General features: G+C 42.5%; 1 protein-coding gene across 3 annotated transcripts in view; it reads right to left on the reverse strand.

Annotated features, from left to right (window-relative positions):
• The window catches only part of PLCB4 (phospholipase C beta 4), a 186,766-nt gene extending 161,461 nt beyond the window's left edge, over positions 1–25,305 (reverse strand). Inside the window, exons 1-3 of one of the 3 annotated variants that reach the window (XM_066316541.1) lie at positions 25,162–25,305; positions 5,111–5,170; positions 743–833 (exon numbers count right to left, since the gene is read on the reverse strand). The gene's annotated coding sequence lies outside the window, so the exon portion shown is untranslated. Of the gene's footprint in view, positions 1–742; positions 928–5,110; positions 5,171–25,161 lie in introns of those variants that run through there. The other 2 variants (XM_066316540.1, XM_066316542.1) reach the window with 2 other exon arrangements.
• Between the last annotated feature and the right edge of the window lie 2,021 nt (positions 25,306–27,326).

Here is a 27,326-nt window from a genome sequence, read left to right on the forward strand (position 1 = left end):
TGTCTCTGCCACCCTGCCCTCCCAGCTTTGGCACTGAGTCATGGGAGCTTTGTGTAGGCTGAGAAAAAAGGGAAGAGTTTCCTTCCTCCACTCCCTTCAACTGCACTCTCTCCATTTCCAGACACACATTCCTGCCGGATAACAGCAGAGTCTTGTGCTCTGGTCTGCTCCTGGATCCAATACAGTCCACTAAGAAAACAACCAGAAAAAAAAAAAAAAAAGAGGGAGAGGGGAAGCCATAAAGAATCCCAATATGTCTTAAGAGAACTGAACCTGCACAGAACAAAATGGTTTGCTAGAACCTCACTTCCTTTAGGTTTTATTGAGGCCAAACAGTACACGGTGCCATTTTGTCTCTCATTTTCTGACTTGTTCTTCCCATACTCTGCACTTTTGGATACTAAATCAGGTCTTCACACATTTTAAAAGAAGAAGGTTTAACTTCAGGCATTGATGAAATAGAAATTTTGAATAAAACAACACTATGACTTAGTTCTTTACATAATCTTTTCAAAAAACAGCAAATAGTGTTTCTTTCCTGGGGAATGGCAGATAAATCTTTCAGGGGACAGTTTTACAAGGCAGTCACTTAAAGAAATACACAGACAAAGAAAACAACCTCTCTGAGCCTAAGACAACTCTTATCATAAACAACTAAAATTTACAGGATCCAAGATTTGTTTCCTCCCTTTTTCTGCATGAGAATGTCTGATGATTCAGGCGTGGTTGCACACAGACCTACCACAGACCAATTTGAGGCAGAAGTCTGGTAAACTTTGGAATCCTCTCCAGAAGTCCACCAGTCACTCATTCTTTCACCATTAACTTTTGCTCTGGCAGAAAAAATGAAAACTGACTCAGACTAAAAAAAAATAAAAAATAAAAAAAAATCATAGAATTATGGAATACTCTTGGTTGGAAAGATTTAACATTGGTTAAATGTCATCTAGTCCTGCAATGAGTAGGGACACCTTCAACTAGACCAGGTTGCTCAGAGACCAACCCAGCTTAACCCTGAATGTTTCCAGGGATGGGGCACCCACAATCTAACTGGGAAATCTGTTCCAGTTTTTCACCATCCTCATAGTAAGAAATTTCTTCCTTGTGTCTCACCTAAATATATCCAGTTTCAGTTCAAAGCCATTATCCCTTGTCCTATCACAAGACCCTACTGAAAAGTTTGTCTTCATCTTTAAGACCCTCTTAAATACTGAAATGTGGCAATAAGATCCCCCTGGAGCCTTCTCTTCTCCAGATCAGAAATGAATGTTATTCATCAGGTCTACTTCTGGGCCAGCTCAGTCCCTATTCAGTCCTCACACAAGCCTTTGGTGTGAACAAGCATCCAGGAACAAGAAATTAGTCTCCATTCTCACTCCCGGCCTCTATTTTCTTTATTACAAGTGTCAGTTGAAATGTACATGAAATTACAAAGAACCTGACAAGCAAGACAGTAACAACTGCCATAAATTATCAGTATGCTTTTGTTATTGCTTGCTTTTTAACTCCCAGAGCTCTGCCTCCTCTCTAAGCCAGCAATCTTTCTCAGGCTGAGACCTTTGCCACTATATACATTTTCTGCCCCTTCCATGCTCACCTCTCTCACATAAATGCTGGATTTTGCTGTAATTAAACAGAGCAGTATTCCAAAGGAAAGCACAAAGACAACAACATGATCACAAGCGGCAGGGAATATCTGGAAAACAATACTTCATCTGGATGCAGTAAGCTCCATTTATTTTTCTTTTGCCTCTCTATTTTTGTTTTATACTGTTGACTCCAAGTTTTAATGACTAAAGATATTTTAAGCATTCCTGACCTAGAAATGTGCTAAGAATAAGAGAACTTTATTATAAAGAAAACATTGGCCATCTGAAGGAAACTCAGTGTATACCTCACCTTAGGAAGCTATGCATGTTGCTTATGAACAGTGGATAAGTCTTCAGACTAAAAGAACTCAGTTTCCAGAAGACAGAGATAAAATGGATAAAGAATCAGATGGGCTGTAGGATTCAGTGGACCTGATTAAGTGAACAGTTGGGGGATTAATGGCTAAAATGATGGAAAACCCAGCTGAAGTAGAAAATACCCCCACAAAATATGTCAATTGTTGTGTTTTCAGGGACAGTAAGAAGATCTCCAGTGGAGACACAGCCTAAAGAGTCGTGAAAACCTCTTTATTTTGACAACAGCCATCTGAGCAATGGCTTTGGTCTCAAAGCTCTCAACAAGAGGGGCAACTTTTCTTTAGTTTCTTCCCTATAAAGTGTCACTTCTATTTGGGACCAGTTACCACGCCCTTTATAATGACCAGGCAGCAAATATTTGGGACCAAAACTCATCTTAAATTATGCTCAGTAGGTGTGAGAGCTCCACCCTGGCACTAGAAAAACTCTGGCAAAATAATTCTATGATTGCAGCAGGCAGATTACACAGAGAGAACTTCATCAAGGTTTGGCCAAGGAATGCTGCTCTTAGCTCCCCAACTCAGAGATACAGTGACACACAAGTACCCACAGGAACACAGGTGATTTAATCAAAAATGCACATTTACAAAGATTCAGTCTCTGTCCTTCAAAAAAACAAAGTCTGCAATTCTGTAAATATACCACAGGGATCTTATTTCACCTCCCTAAAAATCAACTATGAAGTGTTGATGAAAAAAATCAATGAGCTAACTGTGAGGAACAGTACATTGTTTTAGCTATTATTCCAATCAAGAATTCCCAGTGAACATCATGTCCAGTTTTACACTGCAAACTTGAACTGGGATTCAACCCTCTCTCCTTCCAACAGTGTTGGAAACCATAGTTTATTTAAAGGATTTTCTTTGGCTAGTTTTCTCTTCAGCTCAATCTCTTTCAGACTAGGAGAGGGGTCAAAGTTCCTGCAGCTCCTGATTATTCAATAACATGACTAATGCTCTCCTAAGGGGAACATGATTACAGGTAAATGATGTGTTATGATAAAGGCACCATCTCCCATTTGCACAGCCCTGTCCTCCCACCCACCACTATGTAAACACAATAAACCTTTAAGGACTCACTGCCTGACCTCATCTCCTGAAGAAACACTGCCTGGAATCACACTGTAATGAAACACAGGATAGCACATTTAATCTTTAACAATATGATATTTTAACAGGCTTCTACCCAGAAAACCTCTCCCAGGCATCCTCAATGCAACCAATATTAACTGCAGCATGCTGTTCACAGACCCTAAAACTGGCTGTACAAATTGTGACTGCCTGGGCCTACTTTTGTTTTTTTATTGAGCCAAGTTCTCTTCATATTTACTTGATGCAAAAATTCAGAAGTTCTGAAATTTGCTGTTCCTTTTTTCACAAAGTTTTTGAGGCCTTTGACTTTCAGAATGGTGTGGAAAGCCTGTGGCATACCCTTCTTCATGCTGTGTTTAAGTAGTTAAAAAGAGGATCTAAGTGGAAAACGAAAAGCAACATCCCTGACTTCCTTCACTAACTCCAAAGGGGCTTTTCCCTCTAGTATTTACACTTATTTTGAAAATATCGAATACAACAGACACTCTAGGTAAAGTCATTGGTCTCCTATTCCTTTATCTGTCTTAAAAAATGAACCAACAGCTCTGCTACTAATGGGAATTCATTGTAAGTCTCTTATTAGCAAGACTTCTACTGTTACACCTGGATAAGAAGTCAGTCCTATCGGTATTTGTAGACCATTCCTCTACAAAGATATTTACAGAAGTTTCTACTTTCCAAGAAAGCTATTTCTGGCCAATGTAGGCTTATTTTTTCTTTTTTAATTATTTCAAACTGTACTTGTGCCCACAGAAGAATTATTTTTATCAGTTACAAATAAACAAACCAACTGTGACAGAACACCAGGTCACAGTGCAACAGATTCCCAAATGCTTGTGGCATAAACTACATGGATAAACCAACAATCTAGGAGTGTCCAGGAGTGAAAAACAAGAAAAACAAGTCTGTTTTAATCACTAATGCCAAGGTAGGATAGGTAGAGCACTGTCTACAACCTTTGTACCATTACTTCTAATTCTACACTTCTAGACAAACACCACAACCACATCCTTTGGCATCAGTGACTTTTCCTGCAATGAAATTTTCCTGCTAAAGATCCCTTTCAGAGCAGATCCACCAGCAACTGGAAACCTCAGCTGAGATTTCTCACGTCACTTCATTTCAGACAACATCTGAATTCTCCTATGAATTTAGGTGTGGCTTTAGAGGAATAACAAAAAGCAAATGCACCATCTCGTCATTATCACTTCCAAAAATTTCAGTGAGAAGAGTAGTGCATGAAGCCTGTGCCCTGCTCTGTGCCTATGCACTAGGACAGGAACCAAAGAACCCATCTAAGAAGCTAAACTTGAGGTCTCAGTCAGGATTAGCCAGAATCTTAACATTTGCCACAACTTTTTGAGCCTGCTCAAGGCCTGAATTGCCAAAGCAGCTGGAATTTTGTGCCAGCTTGGTGCTTCTGGAGGAAAAGTAGTTTTCAAACAGCAGAAGCCAATAGGATAGGAATCCTCCATGCCAATGGGATGGATAAAACTTAACTCAGACTAGGAAGAGAACATAAATTGGTATGCAAGTGACCCATCCCTGAGTACTAAAAAGTTAGAAACTTGTTCCCCAGAAATAAAAGGTGAGAAGAATCTGCTGGAACCACACAGAGACTCCAGAACTTAAATTGACTTTGCAGTGGTTTAGGACTGGTTATCACTGGAGCTTATTGGGCCTGAGGGGGGACACACAAAAGAACAATTTCTACTCATCCATACTTTCCAGAATGTTAGACTTCAAAAAGATAAGGCCTCTGAGAACTTTGAATACTCTCATCTGGCTGTGTCTGATCAACCTCATACCTACAGACTCCCTTGATGTCAGGATATCTGGTTTCAGGAGAGCACAGCATCCTCCGAATTTGCAGTTATGATCTAAATTGCTAATAACTTCTCTTCTCTCATGAACCCCAGCTGCTGCTTTTTCAGAACAGGATTTTTCATTCTGTTGATACGGACATTGTAGTGCTAAACCATACTTTCAATGTTAAGTAGATAATCTAGTAAAAAAGAGAATTAAAACCTTAAAAGAACAGAAAATGCATACCTTTTGAAACTCAGAAATTGTTCCGTAGAAATTCACATTGTAGAAATTGTCTTCCTCTCCCTTAATTAAAAAAAAAAAAAGAAAAAGAAAAGCTTTAATTGTGCATATTCGTATTTAATTACCTAATAAAATCACAGTAAACTATTTCAAGACCTTTTTTCCCCCCCAGAAATAATTTCTTCTTATGGATCAGAATATTTACACTGTAGCAAACAAATACTGTGTGCTCAGTGAGGTTTTTGTTTCAAGTTCATTTTATTCTGAAATTCCTGTTACTTAAGCAGAAGCATCATAGCTGCAGGTGACACGAACACATGGTGCCCATTCTTCCAAGCATTTAAAGCTAGAATAACAACATAATGGAGACCAAGGATGGAGCAGCGTGTCAGGAGCAGGGAAAAGAAAGTGGTTTATTTTGAGAAATATAATCAAGTCTCTTTATCATCCCAGCTTTGGGTAAAAAATAAATTATGCCATTGTTATTAGTGCTAGACTATATTTCCTCCATTGTTTTTGCCAACACTTTGGAAGGATGGAAGCACTCAATTCTGTCTTTCCCAATCTTTGGAGGGGAAGGGGCAGCACAGGGGCATCCAACACTTCTGTACCTCTGAGCAGTACAGGTGGGCAGGATTGCTTTGGTGGTGTTACTCTTTAACCTTTTTTTTTTTTTTTTCAAACACACAAACCCAAATATTTCCATCTGTAAGATGTAAGCATGAGACCTTAAAATGGACATGAGCACAACAGCCCCACAGCAAGTAAGGCAGCAGGCTTACACAAATAGCAATGAAAATGACAGAAGGGTGCTGAAAAAGGAAATCAAATCCAAACTCAGATTAGAAATCCATGTTTTATAAGAGACATCTTTTTACTAAAAAAAACCCAAAAAAACAAGCTTCCTCAGTATTATTGAAAATAATATGAAATTGACTGTTGGTTTTTCAAATTAATTTCTATCAAGAGCTCCTGCACATTAGATCAGAAGCTGTATCTTTCTTCCTTTATAGAAAAAATAAATTGAGGCCTAAAATTGAGAACATCTCAATATGCACTAGGTGCATACATAGAACTAAATTTGACCTGATACTCTTCTGTTTTATGAGCTTTAAGTTTTATGAGAAGAAGAAGAAGAAAAAAAAACAACTAAGAGAGAAAAAAAAATATCTCAATATTAGAAACAGATTGTAGAAAACAAGTGTCTCAGCCAAGGGAAGCCAGAGCATGTTGTGGGTCTAGCATTTGCTTTGAGAACTCATGGTACATAAAACACCCTGAGTATGAGACCAGAGGGACTGAGAACCACAGCAATTAAAATTACAGCAATGAGGGCAGTTAAAGAAAATAGTTTCCTCTTCTGTTAAACCTTCCCAAAGTTGCCAAAAACATCTATTAAAACAGAAGTTGTTCCAAATCAGAAATAGCAATGGTGAGAGGATGATACTTTGTTCTCATTAAATATTGACAGCACACTCTTCTAGCAAGAGACTACACAGTGACTTCACTTATTTTTTTAATGCCTCAAATGCTCTTATTTTGCTGGTGCACTTTCAGAGTGGCCTCAGCAGTTCGTAATTACATGACAAGATATCACTGGGTCTCTAGGACTTCTCAGCTTCACACAAAAGGATCCTTACTCTTACTTCTGGGTCAACTTCACGCTAAAATAAACTCCCTGCTCAAAACACGTCTGTGCTGGGAAAACAAAGACGTGACAGGAATATTTTCAAGTGTACAGATTACTCTGTTAGTCTGCAATAAGAGATACACCTCAGACATTTTTGTTCTCTTGCAGATTGCGGTCAGATTTCAACAGGGTTACATCAGCCCAGCTCCACTGGAATCAGGAGCATCCCACCATCCCTAATGCACATACCAGGAACAGAACCTGCTTCCCAACTGGTTTTAATCATCCACAGCTTTCTGGGCAGAATTGTCACTGGGCCCTGAAATTTCTCGTGTTCCATGTAAACACATGAGTACAATCTCATAAATTTAATGAAGAAAATCAGTTTCCTTTTAGTTATGCAAATACGAAAAATCTCTCTGTCTTTTCACCAGTTAAGTATTTCTTCAGAAGCCTGTTTGTGTCCAAAATCTCCAGTGGCCCTTTCAGCAAGACTATAAATTCTTTGAGGGAAACACTTAGAGCCAGAGTGAAGTCTCACTTACAGAAATGCTGAGCAGTTTGTAATTCACAGTAACAGGACAAAAGGGAGGAATGGACAGCAGCTGCAGCCTCAGCTTTGTCCTGCATTCCAGAGCTGGGTGTAAAGGATAAAATACAAAACCCCTACAATTTTCATTTCTCTCATGTTCAAAAGAAAAAGAAAAAAAAATTAAATGTGAATAAGCTGATTTTAAGTACCTTGATGCTTGCTTTTTTTTTCAGGATCTTTAATTTCATGTTCCTTGCTTCCTGAATGCCTAACCAGGTATCACAGGATTTCAGCTGCACCTGAACACCAAAGCAGGTGTAGAGGCATCAAATTCTGACTCACCCAGTGTTCATTCTGACTACAATACACATTTCTTCACTACTGTTCAGTAAAGCACAAGTGTTTCTTCACTTGTCACCTGGCCCTTCCCATCACCTTAAATACACCCCATGGGTTTCCCTCTCTTTTCACAACTTAAACCCCCTTATAACTTACCAGGAGAGCATGTACTTTTGCAGAAGACCCAGCTATATCATAATAATCCTTCAGAAGGATGGATGACCTTCATCTAGACTCTGGGCCTGTCAAGAGGTTTTTTTTTTTTTTCTTTTACTCTCAAGCAGAAAACAAGTTTTCCTCCACAGGGATCCATCATTCAAGGTTCTTTTTCACCTGTCACTCTGAAAAGCTCAGAGAGAATGACCTGACAGGAACACCCTTCTGCAAGTCTATGACTTTCCCACTGATGGACATTTGGTTAAGATAATCACCTCCTTCAGCTACCCAGAGTATAACTTTAGAATTCCAATAAGGACCTTTTGCCTCATTCTAATTAGAAGGAAAGTACAAGTACCCAATTTAGAAAAGACCATTAGAGTCTTAATTTAAACATGACAATTTTTGTCTGTCAATATACTGAAATGATCATTACCTACCAAACCTTCACTCATTTTATGCCAAAAAAGAACTCCAACCACAACTCATGAGTTAATTTTATACACACAACTGTTAACATTTTTCACACATGAATTGCCTTGTATATCCCTAATCTGGATACGTGGTTTCTAAAAAGGTGTTGTTTTTTTTTTTTGTGTGTGTGTATGTGTGGTTGTTCGGGGTTTTTTGGGGGGGTTTTTTTGTTGGGATTTTTTTTTGGTTGTTTTTTTATTCTGTTGTTGTTGTTGGGTTTTTTGTATGTTTTGTTTTGGGGTTTTTTTTTTTTTCAAGATTTAGGAGTAAAGAAAAAACCCCCAAAGCAACAGAAGAGGCAAACACACAAGGCAAAAGGAAACCCTGAAAAGCTGCCTGTCATTCTCGCACTTGCGGGCAGGAAAACCACGGAGAGCGACGTGGTGTCAGCACCGTGCCTCCCACCTTCCAGAGGCCAGGCTGCTCCAGCAGGGGCCTCGCTGCTGCGCCGCTCACTCTCGTGTGAGGCTTCTGAGAAAGCCCAGCTCCTTCCTGGAGTGGAGCCCTGCCAGGGACATCAGTCTGTTGCTGCTGACATACTCCACACATAATTCGGTGGCTTCCTGCTCGAGGCATTACATAATTTGAGCCTCTGGCATATCTTTCTGGAACATTTTGTGTACTCACCCACAGGATCAGCAGCGTCTTCAGCTACCAGATAGCTCTGCACCTTTTCTGCACTGATTCTGACCTGCATGGCTCTGACTACCGGCACAGATGGCTGTTCATCCCAATAAAAACTTGACAGTATGGCTCCCAAAACAGACAAAAGGAGCAGGCAACCACCAGTTAAACACAATAAACGGTCATAGGAATGCCATGATGGAAATCACTTCCATAAACCACGGAATTCCAGCAAGGGCTGTTGCATTCAGCTTCACTAAGTCAGAAACTTATTAATCAAAGAGAGCACACAGCCTCCTACTACTACCACACACAACCCGACCTTAAGTCCTAATCTGCCCCCAGCCATGGAATCCTGAGTCGAGAGAGTTCTTGACTCAGGTTCAATGTGCATCTAACAATATCGAAAGGTAAAATCACTCCCTGGTGTCTGCTGAGCAAGATTCAGGACACAGCCCTGCTGAAACAGGCAGACTGTTTCCACAGACATGTCAAGTGCTTGGTGCCCAGAGATTCCACTTCATGAAAAGCACATCAATTGATAACAAAGTACACCCTCCAAAATGATGTGTAGATAATAGAATCTTTTAGATCTTTTTCTACAGAGAATGAGTTATATTTATGTGATAAACCCCACATAATTTAAGCCAAGTAATAAACAACAGCAGGATTTGTGCAATATGGAACAGTTACTACAAACTCCTATCAGTATGCAAATGTAATAGCGCCAAGAAACACAATCTGCAATTTGACTAAGAGAATTTCAGTGTGTCTTGGATGTAATTACATACCATCCTACAGCTCCTGCAGAGAATTATGCCTATGGTGTAGGAAAGCTTTTTTTTTTTCTTCTTCTAGGGGAAAAAAAGATGTACTCAATTTTTAGTCACCTATAGTAATTCTCTGGAACCAAAATCATCATGCTAGAGTTTAAGAGGTTTTCAATCTCCAAAATTACTCACTGCTGATGAAAGCATTAACAGTCCAAGACTTCATTTACAGCATTACAAAGAATTCAGGTCAATCATGGGTAAATGCTTTTACTCAGCTTGGGCCAATGAAATTAATTATTATCATAAAAACCTGCACTCCAACCAAGAGTAAAGTTTAAGGGTGTCTCACCATAATTCAAAGAAGACAGAAAGGAAGGAGCAGGCCTAGACTCCAACATGGAAAGCGGGCAGCTAATGCAGGCACTGAGGAGCATGCAGCAGGTGACAAGATGGGAAGAGGATGGATACTCCTTTCAGGCCAGCAAGCCAGCGACTGCCAGCACTTCGTATCACTAGAGATAAAATCTGATGTCTCCAGGGAAAGCTCAGCATCATCACATAAATCCTACTGCAGCCTAATCATTCTTTTTGGGATGTACTCTGTGTTCCAGAAACTGGGAGCCTGCTCCTTGCCAATCTCACTCTGGAATGTAGGCCAGCAGCTCTAATGTAGCATGTTGTGATCTCCGCTTTTATTATCCCAATCCTCCACAACAGCAAGAGAAAGGGATTAAGCAGCATTATTTTTCCCCCTGAATATTTACTGAGATAATTACATACCATACTATAATACAAGATTATTTTGCACAGTGTAAAATAACATAGAACAGGTCCGTCATTTTATGGAAACCTCTTGGTCCCATCACTCTTGACTGATCACATTGGGCACGTTCCTCCACGAAACTTTAACAGCAAACTCTTCGAAATATACTAAATAGATGCACTCAGCTTCTTCATACAAACCCCTTTTTTTTTTTTTTGGCAATCATAGTTAGAAAATTATTTCATAAAACATCATTAATATCTAAAGCCATCTGTGTTTCTAGAGAACGCTCCTTTCTATCCTCTCTTTCCTTCCTACTGGGCTGCACAGCAAAGATCTTTTTTTTTAATTACAACCCCTTTTATGCCAGCAGATGTTACACTACACAAAACCACTTTGCTGCAAGTTCAAGAAGAAAGTGGTGGGAAGAAGTTTACATAACCAGACATCATCAACAAAAGCAAGAGAGCCTGGCAAACCACAGGCTGTAGTCATTTAATTCACACAAATCTCTCTTTCCCTTTCTCACTCTGCTTTCCAGTTTGTTTTAATTCCATAGGAGGATCTGACTGGTAGTCACTCCATAATGCATTGCAAGGTTTAAATGCCAGCAGCTTTTCTTGTCTTGACAAAATGTACAGAGCTGAAATTTAATTACAACTGGCTCAAATGCACTCTTGTTTTGCTTCTACCCACCTGGAACACATAGCCCGTTTAAAGTAAACATGTTTAGTCACTGGATAATAGGAAGTATAAAAGAAAAGTTACACTGCAATAAACAGAGATACGTTTCAAAATAATTTTGATTTCTTATCGCTGAACCTGGCTGCAGCCAGCTAGCTGAAAGTGGCATTACTGTGATGGAAAGAGCGTGGTATTTAAATGCAAGAAAGTAAACATATTCTCCCAGATACTAGTACAGGAGTTGAAATCCACCCAAGAAAACCATTTGCATTATCGGTGTGCATTATTCTGCCCTAACGTTTTGACACTGAGTTTAAACATTAAGCTGGGAGTACAATGCCTCTTTTTTAAACTAATGCAATTTCTTGGGGCAAAATCTGATATGGCCAGCCAGATTTCCTGAGTGCTAATTTTTCCTAAGGAGAAAAAAAAAAAAAAAAAAAAAAAAGAGAGACATCAGTTTAATTTTGATTTGTCCAGTAAACAGATCAAAGCATTGCAGTTCTGCAGAGGAGGTTTACAAATCCTCATTGTGCAAACATCCTGGGCCTGATGCTGCCGGCAGCTCTGAAGCAAATCTCATCTGATGGCAGCCACTGCTGGTCTGTGCTACATTGTCCAATACAAAAATTTCCACTTTAAAGGGAAGTCAAAATCTTTGAAGTCCTACTTGATCAAAAATTATTAAAACATGCAGTTTTAATTTTTAGGCTGATCTTAACCACATGTAGCCATACGTTTCACACTTCTATTCTGTTGCTTATATACCAAAACCTGTGCTCAGCTCTAGGCTCCTCCTATTCCAATGCAATAAATTCTTTGGGCGAAGGAGCATTTTTAAAAAATATGTACAACGCCTAAAAGAGAGATTCCAGAACCACTATTAGATCACTGAGAGCTGCAAGACTGCAAAGTGTTAATAATTTTTAGCATAGCTGAAACATCTTTCCAGATCTATGCTTTGTAAGATCACAATTTCTGCCCAGCCCCTTCTATTTCTTTTCTCATCCAACTGTGCAGTTGAGCTTGTTCAGGGTTTGCTGTTTGGTGCCTTTCACAGAACACAAAGAAAGAGGGAGGAAACAGAAATGACACCACCCATATAAATTAGTTTTAAAATGTTCAGTGGTAGGCCTGATGTCCTCAGCTACTTTGATTCTTTGCAAAAGATAATTTTTTATATATACATATGGTTTTCACTTGCGTGTCCCTTTAAGGCAGCTTTGCTGATTCAGACTATGTCCACAGCATTGCCAAAGCAATAAAAAGAAAAGAAAAAAAAAAAAAAGTGTTCCTGAGTTAAAAGATTTACACAGGGAACCTTCAAACTTAGAAACAGCACCAAGAAGCACATTGTCATTTCTGCTGCAAGACTGCTGTCAATGTCCATATGCAAAAAGACTGCTTGATAAATATCCTATAACAGACTGTGCTTCTAAAACTGAAACTTTGCTCTTTCTGGGCTACAAATCAAAACTGGATCTGTTGCATAACAAAGGTATTAAAGATAATGGCCTCTAATAGTGCATGGCAGGAGTGCAAGCACTGTAAGCAATGCCTTGCCCCACACATCAATCTGCACCCCTGGGAGTTTCTCCTGGTAGAGCACGTCCATGGCCCTGATTTGCTACATTTTGATTTCCAAGTCAAGGTCAAGAAGTAATTTACAGGATCCCTGTTGCTAACACACATGGGCTGCAGGCTTTGGGGAAGTCATCTCACCAAGCTGAAAAAGGTCTCAACAATTGGACTATAAAGAGATGAAATAGTCTGAAAGCTGCTTTATACCCTTGGGTACTTCAGCACATTGAACTGAACAACATGGATGCCATTTCTTTTTAATCTGTATATATCAGGTTTGTATATATATTCTAATTAAAAACATTGTATTGCAGAGTATTCCCTCATCTGAGGTATCAGCAAATGGGCACCAAGACTGGTTAAATAAAAAATAATAGACTGCACTGGAATAAATGCCATACAATAAATAATGCAAGGATAGTTCCTGCCCCAGAAACCTTGCAATTTAGGCCATGAACAAAGAATCCTTAAGGGATCATACCAAACCTACCTCACATTCCTGAACTGACATTTACATTGTGCTGTACTTCAGTTCATACTTTCAGGGCTGGAACTATGCACTTGTTCTGATGTGCACTGCTGAAATCTGCTCTGGATCTCATGGTTTCTAAGACAGAGAGCCTTCATGTCAGGCATTATCACGACATTTAAGATAGATATTGAAAAACACCTAATCAGAACGCTGTGGGTGAGGGTGTGTGTCGTACTGTATTTAATCCAAATCCTGCTTTAGAACAAAGAAATCTAATTTTTAAAGTTGTGCCCATATCCAAAAGACAAGGAGAGAGTGAAAGGGGACTAGGTGGTGGAATTACCAAAACCATACCAAGCAACAAATAGCATTCTGTCTGGGCACCTGTCCTCCTGTGTCCCAAAGGGTAACCTGTCCTAACCCAGGAATATCACCATTCCTCCTACAGGATCAGAAGGGTCTTAACAGCTACTCCTCGCTCTGCTGGAATTCAGCTAAAAATCAGTCTTGAAATTATATCTGTCTCAACATGGTCATCTAACATGCCACCAGTACATCTCCATCCTTAAAATGTGAAAGCTTTTGACATCTAAACATACAAACGAGAAGGCTTGAGACAACCTTTATAGATACACACTTTGCTTTGGAAAGGATAAATGGAGCCCCACTGGATGTGTAGACCATAGGGAACAAATAAAACTGTGAAATTAAGTTCTCAAATTAACTATTTCCCCTGCAAAAACGACAGACTGATTTAATCAATCTGCAGCTCTGAAGGGCTGGGTTTGTGCACTTGCAGTGTGCTGTACTCAGGTTAGGTTTTGTCCCCTCATACCTGGCAAATCCCTCTGTCAAGTCCTGACACTTGTTACCTTTCTTTTGTCAGGTCAAATTTCAAGATTTAAAAAAAAAGGAAAAAATGAAACCACACAATGCTAAGCAATAAAAGAGAAGCTATTATCTATCAGATAGACCAGGTTTTTTCCCATTATTTTCCCTTTGAAAGGAGAAAGGAATGAAGCATTAAGTGGACAAACACCTTTTCGGCCTATGAATCATCCCTGATAAAACTGCAGATGCACAAACCCAGTCACAACAGTATCACAGTAAGAGAGAAGAGATAAATTTCCACAACCATCCCCCCCCTTAGATGAGGCAGGATGATTCTGAATTGAATTTTGAGATGTGAGGCTCAAATGGACTCAGGTTACTTGCTTGCAACACCCACGCTCTGTCAATAGTGCTGAAAAGGAAGAGCCAAATCTTGTTGAAATTAAGTTTCAGGCACTAAGAGAAGTGCTAATTACCAGCTGGACTGAAGACCACTGAGATAAGCAAAACATTCCCTTCCAAAGCCCTTTAGACAACATTCTTTAATTTCTAAAACCCTAGCTGTGATGATAGCAGGAAGAGATGGAAGGAAGAAAAGGATAAAACCACTTTCAGTCATGTTTAAACAGGACTTCCTTTAAATGATTTAAAATTAACTGAGAAGCATTATATTTTCATCAATTCTTACAAAAAGAAAGGCAGTAAGAAATTTATTTGTTAAATTAATATTCGTGTATACAGAAGCACTTTTAATTGAAAATGTAAGTTGGTGTTTCAGTAACTGAAAGATTTCAGGTAATGATTTATGAAATCAAGAAATATCATCAGAGAAGTGGTTATAATTTAAATTACCAAACACTTCTTAAAGAAGAGATGCAGCTCGACTCAAAAGATACCATAAATCTACAATACTGAAATTTTTACATTACACAGTTTTATAGCTCCTAAAAAGAAAAGCAAGAAAGAAACACAAACCCGACACCTTACTGTGATAATTACTTCCACTAATGCTTTGAAGAAATGCTTCCACGGATCTTTCAGATGAACCAGCTGAAGAGACACCTTCAAGACCCAAGGTTTTTGTTCAAATTTCAAATTATTCACGAAGGTCTTAATGAGCATTTAAATCCTGCTGAAGGTTCAGGCTATTGTTTTAGATGAGGGAGCACAACTCCCTGACAGGAGGTAGCCAGGTGAGGGTCGGCCTCTTCTCCCAGGACACCAGTGACAAGGGGATCTGGTCTCAGGCTCACCAGGAGAGGTTTAGGCACAGCAAGGCTGACCAGACATTGCAATGGGCTGCCCAGGGACGTGGTGGAGTCACCATCCCTGCAGGTGTTTAAGGAAACCCTGGATGTGGCACTCAGTGCCATGGTGATGTTGCATCACAGATCGGATTCAGTGATTTCAGAGGTCTTTTCCAACCTGATTCTGTGAAAATTAAATAATTCAAAAGCTAACCCCTAAAAAGACTAGGGAAAGAAAAGTCTCATATCTTGTAGTATTATTGTCTTCTGCAAAGAAAACAATTGCACTTAAAAACAAGAGAATGAAAATACCCAGCAAACATTCTGACACTAAACTACAGTGGGATGGAGCCAATTCCTTAAAACCAAATAATGTAACTCTAACCACAGCAAGGCAATTTCCTCTGCCATTTCTACCTGTGAGGATCAAAAACTGTTTTCCAGTTTTCAAAAGCCTCAAAGTATTGCCACATTGCTCAGCACCTGAATCATGGAAAACCACTCACGGAATCAATTTTGATGATTCAAAATTACCTGAAAAACTACCTCTATGTTTTTCCACATAATTTCAGATCAATTCAATTGATGTTTTTAACATGTCAGATATGTGAGAGCTGCACTTAGATCTTTGTTTTCACAATATTATTCTTCAGTCGTTCTACTGTGGGGAGGGGAGCTGGTTATTCCAGATTAAAGTGAACAGTGTCTTTTCAAGGGTAAATTAAAAATTAAAGCAGGATGAGATCAGGGAAGATTACCAGGCACTGTTTATAAACTGAGCATAACTAAATCAAAAGTATATAAATCAAAGCCCGCATTTCTTGGCAGATTGATTCACTTTTGAAAACTGAAGTACCACAGACTTCATTAAAAAAAAAATCCCCAGCAATAAAGCTCCCTTTTTTTCAGAAGTAACCGATTTCATGCCAATTCACAGCTACTTCTGTAAAATATTGTTTTCACCTCATGTGTTTTAAAATACAGGAGGCATTTACAAAATAAATACATGTGTTTGTATAGCAAAGAATTACTGCAAAACATATACTTTTGATTTCCCCACATCTGGAAATGCAGTTAGGCTACATGAGGCTTTTAGTTCACCGCAGAAAAGCTGTAAGAAACTAACACACAAGAATCCACGCAAAACAAACAAAAGAATCATTACAAATAAGAAGAACAAAGGTTTTTAAGTCCTTAAAAAAAAAAAAAAAAAAAAAAAACACCTAAGAAAAACTCCAAAAACTGTCCACCCAAAACCCTGAATAAATCAACTGGTAGATTGTTACTGTAGCCAAAACCCAACAGATCATCTTTTTTCTGAGACTGCAATCCAAAGATTTAGCACTGAAAATAAAGATGCAGTAGAGAATACTAAGCTTTTTTACATGATTTGGACTACCAGATAAAGGTCTAAGCAAGCTGTGATTCTTCTACCCACACAGGGACCACAATTCTGCAGAACAAGCTTCACTAGTAAGAATTCTTCCAAATGAACTCAACCAGACCAGCAGAGCTGAAGACTTATCGCTCCCATGCCCAGCAAACAGAAACATGCAATAGGAACAACACCCAGCATTTCTCCACAGTAACGATCACCCAGCTCTCTAGAGAGATAAAAGCAAAAGGCAGAGGAGTGATCCTGCTGTTACCCTTTCCTAGCCCTCCAAGCCTCTGTGCACCTTCACTCCCTGCTGGATCCAGACACCTCCGGGATCATCGTTAGCAGCTGAGGTCAGGGGAGTGTCTTTGGGGGTTCTCTCTCCCAAGCACACAATCCATACATCCATCCACAAAAGCACCCAGACAGGTTACAGAGCCCACCAGCACCACGCCAACTTATTAACTCTCCCATGCTACTTCCAAGGTGTCATTAATTCCACAGGGAAGAGACAGTGTTACTCCCACAAAAGCACTGCAAATACTTCTGTGACCGGATGCAACGACTAATTTAAGGCATTTTCTTGTATAAAGACACACAGATGAAATGGCACACCAACTATTTTTCTATTGCTCTTCTAGTTAAGCTCATGCTCTTGTTAGGATATCTCAAAGGAGACCATTTTATCAACATCTGTTTACCAGGCTTGGCACATATGCTTATTCCAGCACTTTCTCAGTTTGTAAAGAAAAACAAAAAATTAAAAGCATGCAGAGCCAAACATACAACAATGCTTTAGGATACATCCAAGTAGACAAGAGTCTGCTTGAGAAAAGCAAAATTATACCACTGACACGTGAATGCGGAAAAGCAGCAACCTGTACATCTAAAAAAAAAAAAAACCTTTGCCCAGTTTGTCCTCACCTGGGCCAAGGTCTTCTCGGAAGTTATTTTTCTTCCCAGCCACCTGGTACAGTCACGGGTCATCAAAAAGCTACTCTGTATTTCATAGCCAAACCCGAGAGCATCAGCAAAAAGAACAGCCAGACTCAGCTACATACTGCCAGATTTGAAGGGCTTGGGGAAAAAGGAAATGAATCTCTCTATCAGTTCAGTCGCAGCAGAGAGATTCCAGGACCTTCCCCTGGGCAAACGCAGATGCACAGCGGGGGCTGCTCCTGCCAGCCCCAGAGCGAGCAGAGGAGGTCGCCAGGGTCCCCGAGCCCCAGCTGCCGTGCCTGGGGGAATGTGGCACCGGCAGCACCCCCGGGACACGGAGCCGCAGCTGAGCCTCCTCCCGCCCGGGCTGCCCTATTTGAGCCCTCTCTTGTTCTCCCGGGTCACATCGATCCCCGCCCCCCGAAGCCCCCACCTTCTCCTCCAGCCCGGGGATTCTCCAATCAAAGCAGATAAGCGCATCATGTGAGGGATGGCAGACACGCTGAGGGGAATTTCCGAGAGCTCCACCGCACCTGCAGCATCCACGGATACAGGAGATTTCCAGTGTGAAAACGACAACCCGAGCAGGGGTGCCAAAGTATCCACGTTACCTGCAACTCACAGCTCCTACGCCAGACTGCAGCGCCTCATTTGCAATCTGCTCCGATATACCTGCAACCACATTCCATCTTCCCTTGTCATTTAATGTATGACAACTATTCCTGAGCATATTTTGCTAGGGAAGCAGTACACAAATAACACAGGCTGAAAGACCAGAAAGCAATAATTACTCAGTCTATTCTTTGCTGATGTCAGACATGCAGTACAGCTCTCCAAATCCACCAGAGCGCCCAATTAATCTGCACTAATCCTCAAGAACTATATCTGAAAAACAAATAGTAAAACAAAATCATCCAACAGCCTCTGCCTGCCTTGCAGTTACCACCATGCTACCCAACTTCTCCTTTAACAGATCTCTGCTTCCTTCTCATCTCTGCAAACAAACCAACAGAGCATTCATCAGCCTTTCTCCCTGCCTTCTTCAGAAATGCTTTTCTTTCCATGATCACAGTCCTTCATAGAAAAAATTATACCAGTTCTGTTGGGTTCAACAGATCACGTCAGCCTTGCCAAAGAAACCACTCCAGGGCTCTATTTCCTACTTCCCAATAAGGCATACATATTCCATTTCAACTTAGACTTCACTGAGAAGAATTCTGTATGAATTATCCTAATTTGCGTATTTCAAAACAAACAGGCTCTCGCTGCAGCTACCAATTCCTTTCTTCCCTCTGTTTCCTTTCAGCAGTGGCAGCAGCAGTCTGATGGCAGAGATGGAGTCAAGCACCCTGGATCCAGCACACAGCCTCGGCTGAGAGGAGAGTACAGAACATCTGTACATGCAACAAGTACAGTACATGCAGCAACGTCGACAGAGGACATCCCCAAAAAAGAAAACCAAAAGGCAAATGTGAGAGACATGGCAATTTTGGGCATGGGAAATTAATATATTCAAGGAGTAGAAAAATGGGAGCAGAAAAACCCACAGAGTTTTGGAATGGTCTACAAGATAAAGGAGGAAAAAAATGCCACTTTGGTATGAGAAATTCCTTCATCCGACCTATCTCTTTCAAGACCATAGCTTACATCTCAGAGAACTCCCTTGTTACTTGTTATTTTCCACATCATCAGTGTTCACAGGATCATGGACACCCTGGATCATTGGAATCCAAGAGATGCTCCTTATTAACCTTTCAAGTCCTTATTCTCTTTTGCCCCCTTTATTAGTCACTGACCTCCTGGCTGATTATTTCCAGTCTGCAGGAATGTGTGTGCTCAGGCTGAATGTAGAAACTGTGAGAAAGGGATACGTATCTATAACTTCAAGAATAAAGAGCCTGCTCTTTAATACCTTTTTCATACCCATTTCCTCCTTACCAAAGTGCACCCATACATTTCTGAAGCTGAATATATATGCCTTCTTGGCTGGCATATTGCTAGACCAACTGCAGACATAAATTACTTTTATATAACTATTTGATAACTCAATAGCATTTGTAAATTTTTTATCTTCATCATTTCAGATGGCGTTGCACATAAAAACAACACAATACAAACACCAAGACTAGATTAAGACTTTTTGAGTAAATGGTCTATTGTTACAACATCTGAGAAGGAACAATGTAGAGGATGTCATTCAAACAGTCCCTTTTAAATCCAGCTTCTGTAATGTTACACATCTGCTCAAGGTCTTCTAGGTTGCAAGGCTGGCTCACAAAGGAAGTCACAGCCTGAGAGCCCCAAAGTCAACTGAACAGAACCAGTTTCTTCAGAATCGAGAGGGCAAAGGCACGTCCTTACTTCAGCAACACCAATTTCAACCACTCCACAAACAGACTTTACAATAGAGCACATTCCTAACAGGCTGCCTCACCTCATCTGCCTAAAGCTCCCAGTTACTGTGCCTGGGGAACGAACAGGCTCTTATTTTGAGGAAAGATCAAACGAGGGACTCTTAGTTCTCCAGGTGTAGGGCCTCATGGTGGTACAATCATACATCCCACATAAAATGGAAAGCAAGGTCCTAATTTTGGATGTATAACAGCTGCCAACCAACTTCTTACCCCGCACTTTGACCCCTGGCTATTGCATAAAGAAAGGTGAGAGACCCACTGTGAGGAATTAGGAGCACTTATGGGTTATGGAATAGATTTTTATCAGGCAGCGTGGAGCAATAATGTTAAATCAGATTGTGGATTCACCTGCAAGGTGGTCATGAAATGGGAGGACAAGCGGTGCTCCACACTGAATCCACGGTCTGTCCCATGTCCAGCTATCAGCCACAGGTGGGACAGGATCACCACTGAGCTCAACAACACTGACTGGCAATGGGAAAGAACAGGGAACCACCGAGGGATCCAAGTAACAGCCCCATCTGCCACAGAAACCTGGACCCTGCAAAAGGCAAGTGGCCTCAAAAGCTGGATACCTTGTACTAATCCCTTTTCATGAGCAGATACACCACATGAACCTAACCTTTCAGTGACACCTGCACTGCTCCCCAGGAACGGGCTCTCTCCCACAGGAAGACTGACTAGGGCTTCCAAGAACTCTAAAGGTGAAATAAAACATAACCATTCACAAATACAATTTATCCAAAACTAGTAACAAGGGAAACAGGACGCTATGACTTCATGTTAGGCTAGGAGGCTCTTCAGAGGAGAGGAAGATGAAGGTTTTGTCTCATTCTTCTCCAAAAATCAAGAGTTTTGCTGTTGCACAGGCACAACTTTAACAAGTACTTCTTTCAGTAGCAGGCTGATACGTAGAATGACTTGTAAGGCAAACTGACAGAAGAAGCCACAGCATTTCCCTATCTTGTACAAGCTGAGGTTGGTCCTCAGAAGGAGGGGATGCAAGTATTGATTTTTCTCCGAGATCCCTGCAGGGAACACATCAGCAGCCCATCACCCAGAAGTCTGCTGGAGAGGAATCTTTAAAGCCACAGCTGTGCTGGACCATCTATTTCTGTGACTCCCAGAAGCCGCTTGGGAGCGTCTTGCCCTGAAAATTGCAGATTCCCGGCATCAGCGCTCCGAGGACAGCGGCAGAGGGGTTGTTCTGATGCTGGTTCCCATGTTGTGGCACCCTATTCCAGCCATATAGATATATTAGCATGTCTTTCTGGAACAAGGATACTACGACTAGGCCGAATTTATTCATTCCAGAATGGCTGGGAACCAGTTTTCTTCCACAGTTTCACAAGCCTCTTTAGCAATTTTTACTAAACTTCCAGAAAGCACTACCACCATAAGAAGATGAGTGAGGACCAACAAGATAGATTTTCATAATTTAGTGTTCACAGGGCACAACACAAGCAAAGCAGGATGGCTAATGCCAAAGCACAGTACCTTTGGTATGGATACCATTGATATCCCATATATTCTAACCCTCTACAGATCAGCTCTTTGGAATACAAAGCCCAAAAACCACATCATTTCTCTGTGGAAGCAAGAGGACCACAAAACTTGTTCCCAGAAAGTCCTGCTGAATAAAATTTATCTCAGCCTTTGATGCATGCACATAGGCAATTTTGATGTGGTGCTATGCATGAATCTTTCATAAGAATAAGATGTCCTGAATAGTATAAAAAACTTTTGAAGAGTTAACAGGCTGCATCATAAACACCTTCACTGTGTGCAACTTCTGCAGACATCAAAGAGTCTTCCACAAACCAGATGCATTACATAGCTTGCAAAATTATTAAATGTACTCAAGCCATCAATTTTGCAATTTTTGAAGTAGCACAATGCATCTATTTATTAGAGAATGGAACTAAGCCCAGGCTGCTGATTAGCCATCCTACAAATAATGCTTATGCAACCCTTTGTAATGATTTCCACTAACAACCAACCAGAGATTTTATGACTTGGAAAATTTCACTTCTAAACCAATTTACAACACTTCCCAAAATCTAATGGGACAGATGATTGAAACTACAGAGGAAACCAGCCTTCACCAAAATCAATGAGGCACAATTTTCGTAAGTAGTATCTCTTAGGTAAGATGCCTGCCTTAAGTTTTGGTTCTCATTCCTAAAATTCTCATAAGTACTCCTCTGTCCCTTCCTCCCTTTCCTCTAGAAAAGGGATTAATTCAATTTTAAGGAAAATATTAAAACCACAGTTTCAGACTTCAGTCTCTGGCAAATTACAAAGAGGAAGGAAAAGCAATTGAGCTGTTAAAATCACCAAGGAAAACAAACCACTGAACAATTTGAAAAGCCCATAAAAATGACAAGATAAAAAAATGAAACAGAAATACAGAGCAAGTCATTTTGGTAAGCACAAAACTTGCATCCCTACAAGTTTTCAACACAGGATACCTAAGCCTGGTGAAAATGAAGCCATCAGCTCCTACACAGCTGTAACAAATACTTGACAGACTTCCAGCAAGTTCACCATCACAGCCAGATATTACTGGAACAAATGCTCAAAGTCTGCAACAGAAGTCAGCACTGTATATCAAGCCCAAACAACTCGCCATTGTTCTTGAAAAGGTGAAAACAACACAGTATTTTGTGTGAAACATAACAAAGAAATATTTCCTCTGTCAATAAGGGAAATTCAAATGACTTCTATTTCCTGCCCCTTTTGGTCTTTCTCTCTTCCCCTTCAAGGTTCTGTGTTCCCTGCATTCTAAGAAAAAGCGGAGTGTGTAGGTTATGCATAAATTCATAAAACAGAAGACAAAACACTATTTTAGAACAAAGCTCCTGTGCGTGGGTGCATGTCTTTAAAATAAAAGGCATTGTTTCTCTATCAAGTGCATATCCACAGCCAGCAATCAAATCAGATCCTCACATTTTATTCTGACAGCCACGCAGTTATATTTTCACCAGGGGTTTCACTTTGCTATCAATACCTGGTTTTTAGCGATAGCAACAAGAGATGAATCAAAACTGACATGTGAAGGCACACGGGTATTAACGACTGTGGAAGAGAATTCTCATGCTACAGCTGCATAATTTATTTTTAATTACTTCACGAAGTTACCAGTTGCGGGGAGGAATAAATCTGTTCTCAACTCGTATTTAGGAACTGTCTCTGTACAATACAAAATTGCTCTACTATTATTTTATTTTTTGTGGTACCTGGCACTATTAATTATTTTGTGGTACATGGCACTATTAGGTACCCTTGGTCTGGTGAAAGCCTGCAAGTACTGAGGCCGTAACACTTTCAGAAGTTGGAGGAATTAACCTGAAGTGAGTAGTATCAACTTGCTAACACTGCTCAGGTAAACTCAGGAACACAACCCTGAACACAAACGTGTTATGAAAGAATCTGCTCCAACCCTTCACAGGATCTGAAACGCGACATCTTCCCAAGGAGCCTCGTTAACACCAACTACTAAACTGAAAATTCCATGGTGCAACAGCAAGCGAAGCTTGAGAAACACAAATGTTATTTACATGTCAATAGAGGATGAGGCACACTTTACTAAAGGTTTATACTGTGTAAGACTTTGACTCCGTGTAGCCCCTACCATCCACCTTTCCTACTGATGCATCCCCATGGACATTACATTTTACTTTAACATTACATAAACTCCCCCTGAGATAATGACTATTCTGTAACTTTCTAAAATCATCCCCTTTCCAGAAAGTATTACCTAACAAATACACATTAAATACCTCACAAGCGCATTAGATCCCTGGGTTTCTACTAGATGCCAGTATAAAAGAATATTTGTAATTTATTTTGAGATATTTAAAAAAAAAAAAAAGAAGACAAGGCTGGATAACTGTAACTGGAAAGGATAAACAGGATTAAGTAACAGGTGTCTGACTGCACATAATTCAAAGTTGTGCATGGAATACAGTGTACAGCCTTGGAATGGCTATGGAATGGAAATTGAAACATCGCTTTTGCACCTTGCTTTGAAAATTATCACTGATTTAAAAGCGTCTTGAAAATTATAACCACACAGACAGAGGCAACAGGAGCACTTGTATCCCCAGAGACCTTTGGATATATATGAAAGAAAACAATCAATCTTCAAAGGTGAGCCTGCCTTCCTCCCGGGGGGAAAAAAAGAAAAGGGAAAAAAAAAAAAAAAAAAAAAAAGGAAAAAAAGGAAGGAAAGAAAAACCCACTGCAAGAAAGTTATACTTAACTACACAGAAACATTTGTCACACCGCCCAGCACTGACAAAATCCGGATACACTCAGAAACTACAGCAGCGAGGATGAGGGGAAGACTCCAGCTGCCAGGCGCACACACAGAGGGATCCGCACACGGACACGCGTGTGTGCACAGACACACAGCCCTACACGTGTGGCACACACAGGCGTGCACGGCACGCAGACACACCTATGTGACACACACCCGTGTACGACAGACCCACACGCGTGACAGACACACATACGTGACAGACACATACATGTGACAGGCACGCACAGGTATGGCAGCCCCACACGGATGTGCGGGACCCGCAGGGTGACAGACCTCACAGGTGGCAGCCCCACACGCCTGAGGCAGCCCCACTCGGCTGTGGCAGCCCCACTCGGCTGTGGCAGCCCCACTCGGCTGTGGCAGCCCCACTCGGCTGAGGCAGCCCCACACGCCTGAGGCAGCCCCACTCGCCTGAGGCAGCCCCACACGCCTGAGGCAGCCCCACACGCCTGAGGCAGCCCCACTCGCCTGAGGCAGCCCCACACGCCTGAGGCAGCCCCACACGCCTGAGGCAGCCCCACACGCCTGTGGCAGCCCCACTCGCCTGAGGCAGCCCCACTCGCCTGAGGCAGCCCCACTCGGCTGAGGCAGCCCCACTCGGCTGTGGCAGCCCCACTCGGCTGAGGCAGCCCCACTCGCCTGTGGCAGCCCCACTCGCCTGTGGCAGCCCCACACGCCTGAGGCAGCCCCACTCGCCTGTGGCAGCCCCACACGCCTGAGGCAGCCCCACGCGCTGGCGCCCGTGGCTCGCGGCCGGGGGAGCCCAAGGTTACGGCCCGGCGCGGGGGGGGCCGGGCAGCGCCGCTCCCCGCCAAGGGCGCGAAGCCGCGGACGGAGCCGCGGCCGCCCCCCGCTCCCCCCACCTCAGCGGTGGCCGATCCCGCCGCCCTTACCTCAGGCGCCGAGGCTGCTCCCTCCTCTTCCTCCTCCTCCTCCTCACGCTGTGCCAGTGTCTGTGTCTGTGTGTGTGTGCGCGACCCGCCCGCCCCACAGCGGCGGCGGCTCCTCCTTTCCCCCCTCCCTTCTCTTCCCTTCCCTTCCCCTCCCTCCTCCCCCGCCGCCGCGCCCGCCTCAACCCCCGCAGCGCCCGGAGACGCGGCAGGGACGGGGGAAGCCCCAGGGCGGCCGCCGCCTGTGCTGGGCGGGCCGGGCCGGGCCGGGCCGCCACCGCCGGCTCCCCCCGCCGCCGCGCAGGGCTGCGGGCAGCGCATGGCAAGTGGGCGGCGGGGCCGCGGGCGCGGAGCTCCGCCCGCACGGCCCCGGGCGCGGAGGCTCCGCGGCGCTGCCCGGCGCCCGCAGGTACCGCACACGTGCCGCCGGTGGATGCCCGCGCCGGCGCGCCTCTGTTTACTGCACGCGTTGGAAAAGGGCAAGGAGGAAATCCCCCTGCCCCCGTGTGCTCCCGGGCTCCCGCCGGGCCTGCTGGCTTCCACACAGCCGACGGGAGAAAGGTGATGAGGAGGCCGCTGGAGGGTTCCCGAAGTCTCGCAATTTTCGTTTCAAAATTACAGTTGGACTGCTGGAGGTTTATTTGGAGCGAGCCTTGGAGGAGCTCAGCACACGGGCACTACGGGCGCTCTGGAGTGCGGGGTTCCCTCTCCGGGTATCCCCTGGCCAGCCCTTTCACAGCCTACACACCGCTGCCATGGACTGCTCTTGTGCCCTCCCTGTGCTCCCCTGTTTCTGCCACATGTGCCTCGTCTCAGCTTTCCCCGTCTCCTTCATGATTTCACGAGGAATGTTTTCTTTCTCCCGCCTCAACAAAATAAACGTGAACCGCCCACAAAACCAAACAAATTGCCGAGCTTTACAGGCAGAGCAGGTTCCCCCTCCCTGTTCACCTGCAGCCCACCCCCGTGGACTTTGTTAGTGAACTGTGGAGTTTGGACGTGCGGGACCGCTCCGAGGGAACACGGGCAGCGACGGCTGGTGTCAGGAGAGGCAGCAAGTTACAGATAAGAAGTTACCCAGGGTGAGTTGAGGAAACAGTGGAGGAAAATCTGAAATAGTTTTGCTAGTCACACAAAAGGCGTTGCATTGCCGTGAACTGCTCCAGCCAGCAGCAGCCGAGATGTCAGGCTATATTATCCTATAACATAAATCCTAGAGCATTATCCTGTAGCACAAATCCAAGCTTGGAATGAGAGCCCCCATCCCAACACCAGTACTAGGAGGTCATTTTAAAAATACTCTCCCTTCAAGAGCCGCCACTATGTTCTACCAAAGAAGTAAGCAAAGCGGGGGACTGAGAACAGCAGCAGGATGACAGGATTCCAGGGACAGCCCGTCAGCAGAGTACACCTGGGCTCTGAGGGGTTCCTGGAGCCGAGGCAAGTGCTGTGTTAAACAGATGTTTGTGTTCACCTGAGTATCCTCAGTCAGAAATCCCTCATGGGCACGGTGGCAGGGCTTTAGAAAGACACGAAGGGGCAGCGAGGCTGCAGCGAGGGCTGAGGGTGGGCGTATCTCGCCAAAGGAGGTGCAGGAAGGAAATAACAAAGGAACCTGAATGAGAAGCACGTGAGCTGGATGAAGGCCAGTATCGCTGGCGGGGCTAAAGGGATCTAGTTAACAGGATATGGGAGCAGCAATTACAGCCATTAAAGATGGAGGGCATCAGCTTGAATGTCAGATAGACCGGGGGGTTATTGAAGAGGGTTTTTTTTTTTTTTTATGGTTCCAAAGTGTTTGTTTCTAAATTAATAGGAGATGGATGCATTTGTGGGTACACAAATGAAGTGCTCCGTGTCCTTTTCATTGCTTTCTTTTCTTTTGATTTCGTTTTTATTTTTGCCATTAGGCTGTATGTAAATTAAGTAAGTTATTATATAAGTAGTAACAAAAAAGTATTTTAATTCCAGCGAGGCATAATCAGCTACTCACTAGAAAACAGTATTGGATTTTCCTTAGGAATCCCTGTGTGGTTTCTCTTCAGATCTCTAGAGCTGGCAGAGTCTGCAAGCACTGACATTGTTATTCTGGTCCATAACTCTATCTGGCTTTCCCCATGATTTCTCAACTCCTTTTCCCCAAAAGTGGCTTCTACATGACTAGAGGT

The sequence above is a fragment of the Sylvia atricapilla genome, chromosome 3, assembly GCF_009819655.1.
Source record: "Sylvia atricapilla isolate bSylAtr1 chromosome 3, bSylAtr1.pri, whole genome shotgun sequence".
Classification (NCBI taxonomy): domain Eukaryota; kingdom Metazoa; phylum Chordata; class Aves; order Passeriformes; family Sylviidae; genus Sylvia; species Sylvia atricapilla.